Source organism: Protobothrops mucrosquamatus, unplaced genomic scaffold, assembly GCF_001527695.2.
Source record: "Protobothrops mucrosquamatus isolate PMUCROS unplaced genomic scaffold, P.Mucros_1.0 scaffold724, whole genome shotgun sequence".
Classification (NCBI taxonomy): domain Eukaryota; kingdom Metazoa; phylum Chordata; class Lepidosauria; order Squamata; family Viperidae; genus Protobothrops; species Protobothrops mucrosquamatus.
In genome coordinates, this window is record NW_015387002.1 from 188,786 (window position 1) to 204,544 (window position 15,759).

Below are 15,759 nucleotides of genomic sequence, written 5' to 3' on the forward strand. Positions count from 1 at the left end.
GTAAACATTGTCATAAAGTGCTTTGCTTTAGTTCCCCTTATCTTATGGAAGTGTAAAATTTGCAGAGATTTCTCCCTTGAAGATGTAGCTAGTTGATCCTCCAGGTATCTACAGTATATGCCAAATTATAAAGGGCATTCTAGAATAAAATCAGCACTTTAAATTGGACTCAGAAACCAACTGGCAACCAATGAAAAATCTGCGGAACAAGGGTTCCAGGTACTCTTTAAAGCAGCTCCAAGTACAGCACATTGCAAAAGTCTGATTTGGTGGTTATAATAGCCAGATCCTTTTGTTCCAGATATGGTTATAACTGGAACAACAACCAGAGCTGGACATAATTCCTCTTGGTCATGACTTCAAACTGCTTTATTCAGAAGAAATTATGACTCCAAAAGGACACACAAGTCACAAACCTGTTCCATGGGAGATAGTGTTTGTCCATCAAGGTAGAACCTTGAAGGACAGTGGAGAACTCTGATAAATCAACAGCAGCTCTGACTTTCTTAGGTTCAGCTTCAGTCTGTTTTTTCCTATCCAGACCTGGACAGCCTCCAGACACCAGGAAAGGATGTTGGCAGCATCTCCCACAAGCCTAAGGTAGCAGTGTACAATTGGGTATCATCAACATACTGAATCCTGAATGACTTTTAATAACTTCATATAGATGTTAAAAAGCAGGGGAGAGGAACTGATATGTGAATATTCTGCCTTGATAGGGATATAAAGAAGAGCAAGGCATCCTGGGTTGATATTTCATCTTCAGGGATTAGTTGGTCATCTACATTGGTTTAAGGCAAAAAGACATGCATATTACATTTGATATGTGTGCATACAACCTCATCCACACACCAGGTGACTGGCATAGGGTAAGGATCAGTGACAGTAGGTAGGTAGATAGATTTGGTATCAAGTTGCTCAACTAACAGGTGGCAGGTACAGAGGTGCTGTATGCCTAATTGTCATTTGGTCTCTTTTGGAACATGCAGTGATAAATAGCTAAATAGAAATAATGTGGCTGACAGAGGAAAGACATGAGGCACAGCAGGAGCAAGCAACAATAAACAGTGAACTCTGACTACTACCACAAGGGAATGACTGTGCTAACATCAAGTGGCTGGAGCTGACACCCCTTATGAGTATAGACTGTAGAATGATCAAATGTGTAAGTAGTTGAAATGGCCCTGTGGCTTTTCTCCCAAATTAATAAAAACAGTAAAGAATACAGCCATAGGAAACCCATTGCTGGCACAAATACCAGAAAACCTGTACTTAAAAGTAACAACATACAGCTGGCAGAACCCCTCACTTGCCTACTTAAACCCATAATTAAAAAAAAAAGGTCTGGTATTTTTTTCAGGAAGATGCTAAACCTTTGTTTATAAGGAGACCACATTATTTTTAACAATGGTTTTGGAAAGCACCAATTATGCACTGCATTGGTCAGTCCCTCTCAGATGTCAGGTGCCTCATGAAGCCCAAGCAATAATGGTCAAGAAAGGCAGATGCCAGTAACTGGAGAGGAGGAAAGGACTTGCTGCAATTTAAAGAATAAAATACTTTGTTTGGCCAAGGGTGATTAGACACACAAGGAATTTGTCTCTGGTGCAGAAGCTCTCAATGTAGATGCAAAGCAACAGAGTAATAATAATCATAGCAATGAAGTAATAATAATCATAATAATGATGCCAACAAGAGAATGTAATGAAACAGATGAGAAGGATAATAATAACACAGCTATACTACATGCCATACTACATTAATAAATATACTAAAGTGACCAAAAGATACTGGACAGATCGTCGTTTCTGACTGAATCATTAATTCAACTGTCTATCAAGCTTCCTAGATCATGAACATGGCCAGAAGTAGACAAATGATTATTTGTTTTGTACAGCCCAGACCAAACACATGTGCACACCTAAGAGCTTAATATAGATATCTGAATACTTGAGCTGGGTTGGACAGCACAGAAAACAAACACCACAGAAATGGCATCAAGTAATCAGATTATCTTGATAAATTCTGGTTTTCTTTCATTCATGATTTTAGAGGTACCTACAGATGGAATGAGGGAAAGCGATGAAATAGAAGATCTTTTCTTTTTTTTTATTTCTTGACTAATAGAGGTATCTATTGTTTATTAATCATCCATTAACTTGGTTTGACATGGAAATACTTTGCAAATAGTCTAAGAGCATAACAGGGTACAGGAAGTTTTGAAATTAAGGAAGTTGTTTTATTACAGGAACCATTTCCAAACATTAACTTCCAATCTGTGTAATTTTTGCCTTGGGAAATTGAATGTTGACTTAAATATGCAAACTTATATCAATGAATGTGCTCCAGTTTTGTTTTAGTGCTACTAGTATCTTTAGCATAACCCAAGGGTCATAGTAGTCAGATGTAATCTATTAAATGTGTGAAGATGGATCAGTTTTTGTATACACAGATTACAAAATTAGCAATATTCACACAGTTAAGATAAATTCTAACCTTAAGATTTGTATAATTTCAAGCTTATTTTGATTTAAAGTTTTACATCTACCTTCTTATAATTTTATCCAGCAATTAAAATGCAGTGGTAACAATTATTTGCCAATAAAAGAATTTCAAAGTGATTTATTTAGTTGAGCTACTATACCTAGTGACAAAATCACTCTTTACATTTTGATGGAGAATTACACTGTTAATTTGGAGAGTGTTATAGTAAGATGCTTGATGATTACAGCATGGGAAAGTCTGGAGACTTTCCTGTTTATTTTCATTTGTGAATTATTCTAGCTGAGATGGGAGGGCTCTGATTTAAAAAAAAATCTGATGCTATCTGTGCTAACATTTTCTCACAACAATGCCTTGAGAAGCCCTGATTCCATTTCCTTTAGGTGATGATAAGTATTTCTATAATTTCACTGGCAGCAAATAAATTAAAAAGAATTAATATTCAGCATTTACATTTCTTGAAAAGCACTGTTGAGTTTTGTTTGACCTGTGGGTCAAACTCAAATCCTTTTCCCCTGTACTACTGACAAGCCAGGCCAGGCTTCCCCCTGCCCCACCCTATATTTATTCCTTATATATTCCTATCCAGATGCAGATCTTTACTTTTTTCTTTATTTATTTCCATCCTATTCATCCTAGAGATTCAAGACTGTCTAAATCTTTTTCCCCTCTGTTTTCAACCTAGAATTAAGGAGAAATTTCCTAACAGTGAGAACAATCAACCAATGGAATAACTTGCCTTAGAAGTTGTGGATGCTCCATCACTGGAGGCTTTCAAAAAGAGATTGGACAATCATTTTCTATCCCTCCTTATTTTATCATCTACAAATTTCATATGTCCCCTCAATTCCCTCATCTAAGTCATCAATGAAAATATTGAACAGACAGAATCCAGGACAGTGCTCAATAATTCCAGAAAGAAACACTTGTTGGGTATGGCCAATGATGGATAGTATCAGCTAACTCATATTTGGCCATTTTATATAGGGCGATATCATGAGGCACTCTGTCCATGGCTTTGCTAGGTCTACAACATTCCACTGGCCTACTAAACCAATATCAAGAAGCTTAGATAAGCTTAGTCTGGTATGATTTGTTTGCAGCAATCCCATGCTGATTCCCATTAAGTGTAGCATGTCTTCAAAGTGCTCATAAACCGTTTGCTTGACAATTCATTTGAACCCCTTGCTCAGTGTATTTGCAGTGTTCCCCATCCTTCCAATTTTTGAAGATTTGCTATTCCCTAGTCTTCTGGAGGCCTCACCAGCCATCCATTTTTTTAAAAATATTACTGATAATTAGTTTATTCAGTACCCTGGGATGTAATCTATCTGGCCCTATAGACTTGAATTAATATAGTTTAAATTCTCTTATCCTCTCATTGTGCATCCCATTGTCTATACTTATATACTTTTATAAAATTTGGAGCTCTCCAAACATTTATACCTTCCTCTTCATTCTCAGCAGTTCTATTTTAATTACAGTCCCATTGCTATTCATTAGTTGAGTTTATAGCTACAGGAAGTGGTATGTCTGCTACATCTGATGACATGATTATTGCCTATGATGGCTAGGAATTTTGGATGGGGTAGCATCCAAAGCAACAGATTGGGAAAGATTGTGTTTTTAGATAAAAGATACTAGAAATTGCCCTCTGTGGATTCAGGAAATTATTTCAAGATAAGATTACTTAGAGAAGACTATGGATGACTGCTGTTCATCTCTCTTTAAAAAAATTCCTTGTGACATTGTCCTCAGTTCAGGAACAGAACAGCAATCTTTTGGCTACAGAAAATATAGCTACAGATAAAATCTAGGGCAAATTAGTGAAACACTCCATTCCACATATTTGTTATCTCACATCTCCCAAACCATAAGGACTTGCTGGGGGAAAAAAATAGTGTGAAGTCTCCTGGTGTTTAAGGAATTTCCCAGTATGCATCAAATTAACTTTTTGTAAATAGGAAATAGTGGTAGAAAATAGCTCCAGCTGAAACAGATGGAAGATTAAGTATCCTAATGGATATCTTGCACATGAAATCAGATCAAAATTAATCCCTATCTTTGAAATTAGTGGATGTAAAAAAGATGCTGAGACTCTAGAAAGAGTACAGAGAAGAGCAACAAAGATGATTAGGGGACTGGAGGCTAAAGCATATAAGGAACGGCTGCTGGAATTGGGTATGTCTAGTTTAATGAAGAGAAGGACGAGGGGGGACATGATAGCAGTGTTCCAATATCTCAGGGGTTGCCATAAAGAAGAGGGAGTCAAGCTATTTTCCAAAGCACCTGAAGGCAGGACAAGAAGCAACAGGTGGAAACTAATCAAGGAGAGAAGCAACCTAGAACTAAGGAGAAACTTCCTGACAGTCAGAACAATTAACCAGTGGAACAACCTGCCTCCAGAAGTGGTGAATGCTCCAACACTGGAAGTTTTTAAGAAGAGACTGGACAGCCATTTGTCCGAAATGGTATAGGGTTTCCTGCCTGAGCAGGGGGTTGGACTAGATGACCTTCAAGGTCCCTTCCAACTTTACTATTATTATTATTAAATGGGTCTACTTGGCTTGACTGTGATAGCCTTGAAAGGCAGAAAGGCTGTCCTCCTCTGCTTTGCAGACAATTTGCAAGAACTGACTAGATTCTGGACCACCTAGGCCAAGCAATAGAGCATTAGGGAGGGAAGCTATTCTGGTCTCAGTGTAGGATTGCAGGGATAAAGCAAAAATATGCATATTTTAACCTTTCCAGCTAGAGAGTTGAGTTGTACATGTCATGCCCTCAAGCTAAAGATTCTATGACTTTTTCTTCCCTCTATCCCCCAGCTGATTTATGGTGTATGTTTTTGCTACTCACTGACCAACAGGAGGCAACATGTCATACTTATTGGAACTCACCAGATACACATAGCCATTGGGATCCATTTTACATCTTATACAGACCAACTTCTTTTACAAGAAATGGAAACTTCAGACCATGGTACTTGGTTGACTATTTTATAGGATGCTCTTGTCCAAAGGTGCTTTTTCAAGAGGCAACTGGACTTTCTTGTTTTTCTTTGAAAGCATTTCGCTTCTCATCCAAGAAGCTTTTTCAGAGTTGTCACCTTTGAGACAACCATGACCTGGATGGTTGGGAATCTCCATAGACATAAAGGACACTCTTCTTTACAAGCTGTAATGGCCCATAGTGGCTTGTCAACAGGTTTGTAAAAAAGGATTATCATTTTTTATTATTATTTATCAAATACTATCATTTTTTACTCCCTAAAGACTCAGAAACAGTGTTCAGGTGAACAACCAAACTTGTTGCCAGTGATCTAAAGATTCTGGAATGAAATAGATTGAGTCATTATTTCCTGTGAAGGATCTACCAGGACACCAGAGCCCAGGATCAGGAATTCCATCCAATTCCATCCAACTTTATAGAAGTACCAGACATCAAACCACTGCAAAAAAAAAATAAATACTGATGTTGCTTCATCTTCAACAGCACAATAACTGAGCTTAGAATAAATTGTATTAACTGTTTAATGTGGCTCAGAGAGTCTTGGTACTGCTTTCAGATTATCACACAGTTCCCATGTGGAAATTCCCTGAAAGAAAGATACTTGCCTAAAGTTATTTAATTGATTCATGGTGAAGGCAAGATTCAAACTACATTTCTTGAGATGTGATTCCTCTTCACAATTTCTTTACCACACCACCTCAATACATTTCTGCATTTATTTATTTAGTAATCAAGGCCATGGTTTTCCCAGTTGCAATGTATGGCTGTGAAAGTTGGACCGTAAGAAAGGCTGAGCACAAAAGAATTGAGGCCTTGGACTGCAAGGCGATCAAACCAGTCAGTCCTAGAGGAGATCAACCCTGACTGCTCTTTAGAAGGCCAGATCCTGAAGTTGAAACTCAAATACTTTGGCCACCTAATGAGAAGGAAGGACTCACTGGAGAAGAGCCTAATGCTGGGAAAGATTGAGGGCGATAGAAAAAGGGGACAACAGAGAATGAGGTGGCTGGATGGAGTCACTGAAGCAGTAGGCATGAGCTTAAATGGACTCCAGAAGATGGTAGAGGACAGGAAGGCCTGGAGGAACATTGTCCATGGGGTCACGATAGGTCGGACATGACTTCGCAACTAACAACAACAATCAAATTTACATAGCTGCCCATCATCACCACCAAATTGTTAAAAGGCATGAACTTTTAACAATTTCAAAGAAACATGTTTTAGTAGCATATTCATTGGGTGAAGTATAATCTCTGTAAGGTCAGAACTGTTGTCATGAAAATGTGCAGAACATATTTGTGTAAAGACAGTTTCTTCTTTCAAAATATTCATAAGCAAAAAAAAAAAAAAAAAAAAAAACCAGAAACGGAGTAGGCCTTGAAGAGGAAAACAGCCACAAAGTAATTATGTCTGAATCAATGGAGTATTTTGTATTCTACATATGTCTCATGTGAAGCAGTCCTCCAGAATTATTGGTGGTTCCAAAATCTTCACAAGTTTTTACTTTGGAGAACTAAGGACTATTTGAATGCTGGCCATTTTAGGATTTGTTCCACTTGGTGAATGCAAATAAAATACAGAAGATCTAGTAGGCTGAGAAATTCCCTCTTGTATGTGCCCCCTAAACAGAATCAGCTCATTAAAGCAAGTAGGAAGATAACACAAGTTTGTTTCCCCAAATGCAAGACCATCTGTCTGCAAAGATTTCTCACGCCCCATCTGCAAGTTCTGGGCAGGGAATTGCAACATTCACTACACTAGAAGAAACAGTATAATGAATAAATAATAAAAGCCTTTTAGGGTAGCTATCAGGGGTATTACTTTACACATTGATATCAAGTAAGAGGAATATGTTATTCTGTTGACTAACTCTGCTTGGTCTCAGAAAAGATAACTGATTATAAGAGGAATGTTTGGGATACCAAAATGACATGTATTTATTCAACCCCCCCATACACACATAAATTAAATAAGGGGCAGAGTGTCAGATGTCAGGTGAATGGAAGGTTATCAGAAATAGATCAGCAAACCAGATTATATCCTTCTTTTTTGCAGAAATGAATCTACAATAATAATTTCCCTGCTACTACCAAAGACCGTTCATCATTTCCTGCACAGAAAAAAGACAGCAGTTCATATATACTTGCCTCCCATCATGTATTTTTGTGATTATGTTGGGAATAATATGCACAGCCAGCTGAAAAGCATGCATCAAATGTGCTTCTTTGATCAATCCTTCCATATGCACTAAGAGAAAGGGAAGAGCTAACATACAAAATTTTGCCCATGTGTCTACAGACAAGTTGCCCACATTGCATACAGGCTTACTCAGGGCTTTTTTTTTTTTTGTCATAGAACACCCAGAACGGAGTTCCGGCACCATTTTTGGATGGAACCTTGTAGGGTAGGCAAGGCGAATTGTATGACGTGTATGAGTTCCGGCACATTTTTTTTTTTTTTTTTTACAAAAAAAGCACTGGGCTTACTAGATATTTATGTACATGCTTTTGTTCTCTTTAACAAACAGAACGCTCATACCTCTGTGAAAGGACTGAAAGGGAACCAAGAGGGAACCAATGCTACTTTTCTCTTGAAGGTTGTATTGCATGGTAGGGATAGACGTTGTAGTCAAATGACTTGGAAAATACCCATTTGGGAATGACGGTAGCATCAAATGTAAGAGTTGGGAACTTTTGTATATTTCAATGCATTTATGGAAACTTTGAGGACTGCACTTTTCCAGGGAACTATGATGTCACTGAAATCCTGAACCCTTTCAAACACCAGAAGTACTTGCCAATTTATCATGGTCTTCATGGCAGTTAGTGGAAGCCAATTTACCTTCTCTGGATACTGGTGGGCATTAGGGAAATCTATGATATATAGCTGCTATCAAAACAGGTAGGGTTAATGCTAACTGGAAACCAGGTGCCTATTATGTGGCAATCACTTGTGCTATGCTTTAACAGTGCCCATGCGTTGCATGACTAAAAACTCAGCTTCCACCGCTGGACTCTCCAGCTCAAAGGAAATCAGGTAGCAATGCTGAAAAAAGCTTCCCTGTGTCTGAGGTTTGGAAGAGCTATTGGCAATCAAAAGAGATGACCCCAGGCTCAGTAAACTAGTAAAGTTAGCACTGCACCTTCTAATGAGTTTAACGAATAAATGATCCCAACAATCAGTGTGAGGCAAATTATTCCTCAGAATTCATTTAGTCAGTTCTAGGATTGGGAACGAGTTACACAGGTTAAACGTTTTGTGAGTTTGCCAAACTCAGATTTATTTCCTGTACCTGCAAGGATTGTCTCGTGAGGACTATTATCTTCTTTTCATGACAAGCATAAACTCCAAGTTCCATAGTCATTTAAGTCGAGTTCTAATAGTTGCATTTAGGGGCTTTAATTGAATTGAGAATGGGTTGTAACAAAGGATAAAAGGGCCTTTTCTCTTTTTTTAATTCTTTCTAATTTTATCAACAAGATGAAATTATTGTCACTCATGGCTTTTAACAGCTGTCAGCCTCGTCTCTGAATAATATTCCATTGCCTTAAAATTGGAAGGCTGAGCTAATGAAAAAAAGAGGAGCATAAAAGGTAAGATCGCTAATGGAAAACAAAGGCAACCTATTTGTTGCCTGCTTGCTCTGGATTGTGACTTAGTCAAGCGTCTCTCAATTAATTATTATATTTTTGCTCTAGATGAAGACGTATGCTTCTTCTACCTTACTACCTTAATGCTTAAAAAAAAAATAAAGCAGGTATTCCCAGAAACAAATAATATGCTGCTTTCTCCCCACCCCACCCCAGTGAGGGGGCTGAGCTGTGTGCAGCATTTGCATTTCAATAGAGCAGAAAGCATCATTTCTCAATTGTGTTTCTCCAAAGCACCCTAAAGGCCTATTCTTGCCATTTGATTAATCACTTCATGCTTAATGCCTTTTAAAATAGTACTACTTTTCACAAACAAAGATAAATGCACTGCACTTCTGAGCAAGCCTAGGTCTTAAAGAGGAACACCCCCCCCCNGGGGGGGGGGCAGGACTCCAAGAGATTACAGAATGCCACAAGTCTCTCCCAAATGCAGAAAAGCATTTTGCAGAAGGGCTGTCCATTCCTTCAAATATCTGAAATTCACGGCATGCCAAATGGCTAATTTACTTAACAGTCAATTGTATATCTGCCTTCCCCAATCCAGCAGGAAGGCCCGGGGTTTTTTTGTTTTTGTTTTGTGCAGCTGAAATTGGAGGCCAAAAAGGAAGGGAAGGAAACATCCAAATAAAGCTTTTGAGCAGTTTTGGATATGGGGCTAGCTTTTATACATGTACATATCCATACACTCCACATAGGCATGTCATATGTTTCGTATAAATATAATAAATGCACATGTACAAGACAAAATTCAGTAGTCTATTAGTATTTTTTTTCTAATAAAAGGCACAGCTTACCATATTTCATCAGATCCATGGAATTGCTAAGGGACCTTGGAAGTCACCTAGTCCAACCCCCTCCCCTGTTCAAGCAAGAGACCCTATACCATTTCAGACAAGTGGCTGTCCAGTCTCTTCTTAAATACCTCCAGTGATAAAGCACCTACAACTTCTGAAGGCAAGCTGTTCCACTGGTTAATTGTCCTCACTGTTAGGAAGTTTCTCCTTAATTCCAGGTTGCTTCTCTCCTTGATTAGTTTCCATCCATTGTTTCTTGTCTTGCCTTCTTGTGCTTTGGAAAATAAGTTGAAAATAAGTTGATGTAGGATTTAAATTAGGTTAGGGAAGAAGGGGGAGGAGACAGTGATTTTGCAGATGAAGGCTACCTGTGAGACAGATTACCAGTACTTGATCAATTAACAATTGCAATGAATTAAAAACCCATTGTGTTTGTTGAGACCTTTGAGATTGCTGGAAAACTTTTTATGTATTTTGTTCTACATGCACTCATTGGATTGTGCTTTCCAAAATGGCTACTTTGAGATCTGTGATGGAGAGTCTTGGGAGGTTCAAATGTTCTTTTATTACTTTGTCCTTGTTTTGAATCTGATTTTTATTGCTGCTGCTGCTCTACGGTCAGTCTGACATTATTGGGTACATTGAATAGACACAAGTAAAAGATTCATTTGGTATTGTTTAAGATAAAAGCTTATCGATATTCAGAAAGTTCCTTATAAATTGTATAGGAAAATCTTATGATTTAAAACAGGGGTGTCAAACTCAATTTCATTGAGGGCCGCATCAGCATTGCAGTTGCCCTCCGGGGGCCGGGTGGGTGTGGCCAGGGTGCGTGCGGCCTACTGGGTGGGCATGGCCAGCTCTACATCGTTCACATCAAGGGTGCCTCTGGGGGCCTGGGCAGGAGTGGGATAGATCTGAGGGTCTCTGGCAGAAGGGGCTGGGACCAGGGGAAGTGCCAAGGCATGGTCCACTGGAGGAGCCTCACTGTTCCTCTCAGGCCATGCAGGGGGGGGGGTGCTTATGGAGCTAAGACTGAATGTGTTTCAGCATAGATGGCCACCACAAAATTGTACATTGGCTCCTGGCGGGCCAGGGCCAAGGCAGAGGGGTTTTGCGGGCCACATGAAACCACTTCGGGGGCCGCATCCAGCCCCCAGGCCTTGTGTTTGACATGTCTGATTTAAAAGGTCTGAAATGTGGGAGAAAGTGAAGTTCACAGATCCCTCACTTTCACTAGAGAGTTTTCAGAGTTCTTATTGCTTAAATACCTAAATTTGATGCTCTAACATTCAACCAAGTTTGTTGTTTTGAATAAGACATGGTCTCCTGTTTCTTTCCCTTACACTTCTCATGACCAGAAGTAAATTATGCTCCTTTCATCCTGGGAATAGGTATACTTTCTGGTACAGATGAATGAGAATGTTACTTATATTGTGAACAGTTGTGTGTATAAGTACCTGTATATGTTTATAAATCCAATCACAAATGTCTTTGGCCTAAATCTGAATTTGGGAGAAAGCAAAACTAGCAGGTATGAAGGTTCCCTTCCTTATCATCAAGGGAAAGATGCTCTGAAAAAGGTCTGCCCCTGAGAAATAGCTGCTGCTGGTAGGCAGATGGGTTGTAGTTTAAGCAGCAATGCTACTTTATGAACCAGGAAGAGGATAGAGCAGAAAATTGCTAATCTGCTGCAATGCCGGTAGTGCAAAGAAATAAATCTACACAATGTTTGCAAAAAGGAAAAGCTTGCTTTAGTTCCTGGTAATGAGATAAGAAGACTTGGAACAAAGTAGAAACACCAACAAAACAGGGCATGAGAATAAAACTTTTGAGGGCAATGCTCTTTCACAAATTGTTTAACCTCCCTGAGAGCCTATATTTCACACCAAGAATGTTCACTGGAAAACATCTCAATCATCCTTAAAGATAAGATTTGGCTTTTAGAGGAAATGATATCAGCAGCTGGGCAATATATTATCCTCCTCCTGATGTTAAGAAAACTGCTGAGGAAAAAAAAGAAAGGAAGCTGAGGCCGTCATACTTATAGCTGGACCTTGACTTTGGAGAGATTGGCAAGGATTAGGGCCAAAGTGTGTGTGTGTGTGTGTGTGTGTGTGTGTGTGTGTGTGTGTGTGTGTGTGTGTGTGTGTGTTCTATCTCCCACCCACTTTGGGGAGAAGCTTTTCAGATCTATATGTCATTCTGAAAAACAATAGGGGGATTGAAAAATATAAGGCTTTATAACATGAAATGCCCCAACCATGGCCCAAGTGTCCTGCTGAACATTTTGTTAAAAACAACTCCCTTAGCCATTACCTTCATCTGCTGTATTAAAGTAGATATTTCAGATCTGCTGCCTTGATGGCAAAAATGATCACTTAGGATTCAGTGTGGATTGACTATAGATCAGCTCTGTCTGCTAACATTGTGCTAATGCATGCTGTCTGAGGTCCCTGTACACAGCTAGGGAAGACTTACTGTTCCCATGGAAACAGGCCAGTTCCTTTCTGGGTTCTACTTTGAAAGATAATGTCATTATTGGGACTATGGTCTAAAGACAAGCTGGCAGAAACCATACAATATAGAGTGTGAAGTAAAACAGAAAAAGGAACATAGTATTCTTTGTTGGCAAGCCTCTGCTATGCTCAAAGAGCATTTTCAGGTTCTCTGAGTTTAAACAGCAGGCTGCTTAATTTAACAGAGAGACTGCTGAAGATGAAGTCATTATAAACTAGCTGGGTTCCCTTTGTACGGGACAAATCTTGCTCAGCAATTCTAAGCTGAAAACATATTTCAGCAGTCCCCCAGCTTTTTGGCATCAGGGACCGGTTTCACGGAAGACAATTTTTCCACAGACTGGGGGGGGGAGGTGACGAGCATGCATGCACAGTTTACAGTAGGTTTTGCACTCCTATGAGAATCTAATGCCTGATGATCTGAGGTGGGGCTGAGACATTGATGCTAGTGCTGGGGAGCAGCTGCAAATACCTATGAAGCTTTGCTCGCTCACCTGCCACTCACCTCCAGCTGCGTGGCCCGGTACCTAACAGGCCACAGACCAGTATTGATCCCTGACCCAAGGGTTGGGGACCCCTCTTATATTGGAAATGCCTGATCCTTCCACTAGGACTGCAGAAAAAAACAATTGCTACCAACCTGCCTTCCATTGAGGACCTGTATACTGCACAAGTGAAAAAGAGGGCTGTAGAAATATCTACAGACCTCTCACATCCTGGACATAAACTGTTTCAACTTCTACCCTAAAAACTATGCTAAAGGACATTACACACCAGAACAACTAGACACAAGGAGAGTTTTTTTCCCCATGCCATCGCTCTGCTAAACAACTAATTCCCACAACACTGTCAAACTATCTAGTAAGGCTGTGTTACTATTATTCTTCTCATCTTTGCTATTTCCTTTCTCCTTATATACTTATGACTATAACTTTGATGCTTGTATCTTATGATTTATATTATTTTATTTAGTATCCTGGTATGATTTATGTTGATTGCTTATTTAGTATCCTATGACTATCACTAAGTGTTGTATCTTATGATTTATGATGAATGCATTTTTATGATGACTATGATCATGATTTATCACTTATTGCTTTTATGTAAACTGAGAGCTTATGCACTGGAGACAAATTCCTTGTGTGTCCAATCACACTTAGCCAATAAAGAATTCTATTCTATTCTATTCTATTCTATTCTATTCTATTCTATTCTATTCTATTCTATTCTATTCTATTCTATGAATTATTTAGGACAATGCTTTTGGAGAAAGAGGCAAAAATTGGCCTCCTGATCAATAGATGGACTGCAGAAGAACTTTCAGTGATCTGGAAACTCTTTTAAAATGATTTTGAGCTTTAATGTTGGCCTTTATAACCTGAAAATCATCTCACCCAAATCCAGCTATTTTTCACCGAGATACAACAGTGTGAGTTCAGCTCATTTTTCAGAAGGATGGAAGGATTTTAAGGGCAGGAAGGCAATCCCACTATTACCCTTATCACTTTTTAGTAAAAAAAAAAAAAAAACCAAAACATGCCCCACAGAATATTGCCACTTAAATAAAAAAAGTGAGGGAGAGAGAGAAAGAAAACATTGCTTTAGATTCTTGCATGGAATAATATTTTTACAGATTTGTAACAGGATACAAAGTCTGACAAATCCTGAAAGAATAATTCAATATTTCTCTAATGGAAATAATTTGCAATTCCCCAATTCCTAAAATTCATGCTTCTCCAAAAGGAAGGAGTGCGTATGCGTGTTCAGATCCTATTAAAAAAAAAACAATAGTCTGTTTTTTATGTTGAGAAGTTAGTGGTGTGGCTTAAGTTTTTAAAATAAACTTCACCAAAATTTCTATTTAAAAGGCAAATTGTCTCAGCAACATTTTTGGAAGTGGTTTGCCCTTGCCTTCTTCCTAGGGCTGAGAAAAAGTGACTGGCTTCATTCCTAAGGCAGGATAGCCAGTGTGGTTTAGAGACTATGGTCCTGTTTTTGAAACAGGGAGGGCAAGCTTCTAAGTTTCCCTTAGACAGGACTTTAGATTAATCATTTTATTCTCAGCTCTAGATTGAGAAGTCAAAAGACATCTGTCTACCAACCTTCATTGAATTACAACCCAAAAAGTTCAAAGAAAAGGTTTCCATTCCTGCACTGAATCCATTTGTTGCTAATAATAATAATAATGTATTTGTTTATGTGCATGTTTAAGCTATACAAACATCTTTCTAAGATTCAAATCTTTACTCTGGAGAGCTTGCATTTATTTTTATTAAACTCCAAAGAAAGGCATGTACTGTATATTGTCATTATAAAGAATACATGTTGCCAGCAAATCTCAAAATGTTTAACAGTGAAACCTGAACCTTAATACGATATAATGATGCAATATTATTTAAGGAAGTTTAATAATGGAGAAATCTATTTTGCATAGAGTATACAGCCATTATTCAATTCAAGCCGATCCAAGTCAGTTTGCATGTTACAATCTCTTAATGAAAAATATGTTTATTTCCTCAAAGGCTTCTGCTTTCCTGATTTGCAGCAACATTTCCTAACAATCCCATTTATATTTCATAAAAATCAAATGCCATTGTATGCTCTAAAAACTTCATTATGTCCCTTACGTAATCTTTCTCCAAATCTTCTAAATTCTTTCAAAAAGTTATGCAAAATTTCAGCAGGAGGGACATATTTTTAAAGAAATACTGTTGAGGACCATTTGGGAATGGGATGGGGCAATCTAATAATAATAATGATGATAAAGTTGGAAGGGACCTCGGAGGTCATCTAGTCCAACCTCCTGCTCAGGCAGGAAACCCTATACCATTTCGGACAAATGGCTGTCCAGTTTCTTCTTAAAAATTTCCAGTGTTGGAGCATTCACCGCTTCTGGAGGCAGGTTGTTCCACTGGTTAATTATTCTAACTGTCAGGAAGTTTCTCCTTAGTTCTAGGTTGCTTCTTTCTTTGGTTAGTTTCCACCCGTTGCTTCTTGTCCTGCCTTCAGGCGCTTTGGAGAATAGCTTGATTCCCTCTTCTTTGTGGCAGCCCCTGAGATATTGGAACACTGCTATCATGTCCCCTCTCGTCCTTCTCTTTGTTAAACTAGACATACCCAATTCCAGCAACCGTTCCTTATATGTTTTAGCCTCCAGTCCCCTAATCATCTTTGTTGCTCTTCTCTGTACTCTTTCTAGAGTCTCAACATCTTTTTTACATCGTGGTGACCAAAACTGGATGCAGTATTCCAAGTGTGGCCTTACCAAGGCATTGTAAAGTGGTA